Below are 3879 nucleotides of genomic sequence, written 5' to 3'. Positions count from 1 at the left end.
TTGTAATTTAGTTTCATAATTTCAACTGTTCTCATGCAGAATTTTTGCTCATTCTTATCCCAAATTTTGACCTGGCTACTAGTTACACTCCTTGTACTTATTGCAAAATGACCACAAATTTCAACAGCTTTCACATGTTGCTGTTTCGGCTTTCGCTTACTACAGTCAACATAATACTCGTTGCAAAATAAGTGCTCGGCATCTGCAATTTTCCAAAGACGAAGTTTCGCCAGTTCAATTTTCGCTCGCCAATTATGGCTACTAATTCACACGGTACTGAGCTCAACAACATTAAATTTGTTCAGCAAGACTTTCACATGTTGATGTTTTGGCTTTCGCCTACTAGAAGCAACATAATACTCGTCTTGTTAGCTCATTCAATGAGAATAGCTTTTCCCGTTGAGAATTTTTGCCTTCAATTGGCGTTGTAGTGAGTTTGGCTACTCAGATCACCAAATACTTGTGACAATTCGAACCAGAAAATGTTTTCAATTTTCACATGCTGATGTTTCGGATTCAACCTACTAGAAGCAGCATAATACTTGTATTCAACAATTTCTGTATCAAATCCCAGTTTTCTCTGGTGCATCTTTGCCAAACTATTCCAAACTGCCTGAGTCTGAATACCAATTACAGGTACTAGTAAATGCACGTTACTAAGGACTATATAGTTCTAGGTTACTGTACACAACGACGTTCACATGTTGATGTTTCAGCTGCCGCTTACTAGAAACAACATAATACTTATCGTGCATACCTTTCCATAACTTGTCCTTTTCAGATGCATTAGTTTCCCTTTGTCTTGGCTTCTACAGTCAGACTGGCTACTAGTAACAGCACAGTACTAATCACATATCGTTCTACAGTTTGCAGACAACTTTCACATGTTGATGTTTCAGCTTCGCCTACTAGAAACAACATAATACTCGCTGTATACATTTGTAGTTCTCTATGTAACTTTCATGTGAAGAAGTTTCGCCAGTCTTTTTGACTGTCTCAAATCTGAGTCATGCTTAGGCTACTAGTTGCTTCATAGTACTTATCGCCTCGAGATCATTGAACAAAACTTGATTTTCACATGTTGCTGTTTCAGCTTCCGCTTACTAGAACAACATAATACTAGTCTCATTAAGTTCCGTCTCTTTGCAATTTTCTTATGAAGAAAATTCGCCATCACAATGACTCCAGCAGTTCTTGATCAAGGAATGCAATCATTGATCAGAATGCTATTATTTGAATCGGTTCTGCTTTAAGTGTTCCAATTTTATTGGAAGCACCAACAATAGAACATCAATGTGTTCAATCGAGAGTTATATAACCCTGAATCGGACGCAGTCAACAGCCGAAGCCGAGACCGCCTTTTGCGTTAGAGAGGTCGGTAAACAAATCTTGCGATTCATACCGAATTAACACATATAGCTGTGCTCCTCTTCGTAAAGCGAGCCAAGTGATCCCCTGTTGAAGGATGTATTTGGACCAATCTAGTAGCATTTGGTTTCCAACAAGCTCTCCCAAGTTAGCTTACTTATTGGGCTTTTCAACCAATTCGGTTGGCTACAAGCATCATCAAAGTACTAGCCACAGTTTGATCGCAAATTCTACGACTTTCACATGTTGATGTTTTCGGCTTGCGCTTAGCCTACTATAAGCAACATAATACTAGTCATATCATAGAGCGTGATCAGCTTGTGACGTTCTCATGATGAAGTTTCACCAACAGTGTCTCACTTCGAGCTTAAATCCAGCTACTAGTAACTACACAGTACTGACTGCAACGATAACTTTTATCTATACCTTTCACATGCTGCGCTTTCGGCCAGGGCCTACTAACGTCAACATAATACTCGATATAAACTTTTTGTTCATGATGCAGCTTCCCCATGCAGAAGTTTCGCCTTCAAATGCTCTCTTGGCCATATGACGTAAGAAAAGGTTACTAGTAACATCACAGTACTAGCCACAGTTTGATTGCAAAATTCTACGACTTCACATGTTGATGTTTCGGCTTGCGCTTAGCCTACTATAAGCAACATAATACTAGTCATATCATAGAGCGTGATCAGCTTGTGACGTTCTCATGATGAAGTTTCACCAACAGTGTCTCACTTCGAGCTTAAATCCAGCTACTAGTAACTACACAGTACTGACTGCAACGCTAACTTTTATCTATACCTTTCACATGCTGCGCTTTCGGCCAGGGCCTACTAACGTCAACATAATACTCGATATAAACTTTTGTTCATGATGCAGCTTCCCCATGCAGAAGTTTCGCCTTCAAATGCTCTCTTGGCCATATGACGTAACACAAGGTTACTAGTAACATCACAGTACTAGCCACAATTTGATCGCAAAATTCTACGACTTTCACATGTTGATGTTTCGGCTTGCGCTTAGCCTACTAGAAGCAACATAATACTAGTCATATCATGGAGCGTGATCAGCTTGTGACGTTCTCATGATGAAGTTTCACCAACAGTGTCTCATTTCGAGCTTAAATCCAGCTACTAGTAACTACACAGTACTGACTGCAACGATAACTTTTATCTATACCTTTCACATGCTGCGCTTTCGGCCAGGGCCTACTAATGTCAACATAATACTCGATATAAACTTTTGTTCATGATGCAGCTTCCCCATGCAGAAGTTTCGCCTTCAAATGCTCTCTTGGCCATATGACGTAACACAAGGTTACTAGTAACATCACAGTACTAGCCACAATTTGATCGCAAAATTCTACGACTTTCACATGTTGATGTTTCGGCTTGCGCTTAGCCTACTAGAAGCAACATAATACTAGTCATATCATGGAGCGTGATCAGCTTGTGACGTTCTCATGATGAAGTTTCACCAACAGTGTCTCATTTCGAGCTTAAATCCAGCTACTAGTAACTACACAGTACTGACTGCAACGATAACTTTTATCTATACCTTTCACATGCTGCGCTTTCGGCCAGGGCCTACTAATGTCAACATAATACTCGATATAAACTTTTGTTCATGATGCAGCTTCCCCATGCAGAAGTTTCGCCTTCAAATGCTCTCTTGGCCATATGACGTAACACAAGGTTACTAGTAACATCACAGTACTAGCCACAATTTGATCGCAAAATTCTACGACTTTCACATGTTGATGTTTCGGCTTGCGCTTAGCCTACTAGAAGCAACATAATACTAGTCATATCATAGAGCTTGATCAGCTTGTGACATTCTCATGATGAAGTTTCACCAACAGTGTCTCATTTTGAGCTTAAATCCAGCTACTAGTAACTACACAGTACTGACTGCAACAATAACTTTTATCTATACCTTTCACATGCTGCGTTTTCGGCCAAGGCCTACTAACGTCAACATAATACTCGATATAAAATTTTGATCATGATGCAGCTTTCCCATGCAGAAGTTTCGCCTTCAAATGCTCTCTTGGCCATATGACGGAACACCAGGTTACTAGTAACATCACAGTACTAGCCACAGTTTGATTGCAAAATTCTACGACTTTCACATGTTGATGTTTCGGCTTGCGCTTAGCCTACTAGAAGCAACATAATACTAGTCATATCATAGAGCGTGATCAGCTTGTGACGTTCTCATGATGAAGTTTCACCAATAGTGTTTCATTCGAATTGGTTCTGCTTTAAGCTCTCCAATTGTTTTGGATGAACCAGTTTTGCCCTTCGAAGCCACTTTTGTGAGCTTTTGTGGGTCTTTACCAAGAGGATATACCTCAAGGCCTCTTTCAATTCCTTTAAGTTCTTTCAACTCCTTTACAGTTTCTAGGTTCACATAGCTGCAAACCTTATTTCTAGTTTTAAGTCTGGCCAACTTGGGGAGAGTTGGTGCAGACCGTGACCAATTCTAGTAGGATGCCACAACAAGAAT

At 40.0% G+C, this 3879-nt stretch overlaps 1 pseudogene; it reads right to left on the bottom strand.

The window, feature by feature from the left end:
• Nucleotides 1-1315: 1315 nt before the first annotated feature.
• On the bottom strand, nt 1316-1467 carry LOC142356670 (5.8S ribosomal RNA; annotated as a pseudogene).
• Between the last annotated feature and the right edge of the window lie 2412 nt (nt 1468-3879).

This window comes from Convolutriloba macropyga, unplaced genomic scaffold (genome assembly GCF_964194025.1).
Source record: "Convolutriloba macropyga unplaced genomic scaffold, txConMacr16.3 SCAFFOLD_5477, whole genome shotgun sequence".
Taxonomy (NCBI): Eukaryota; Metazoa; Xenacoelomorpha; order Acoela; family Convolutidae; genus Convolutriloba; species Convolutriloba macropyga.
This window is presented reverse-complemented; position numbering and strand designations above follow the sequence as displayed.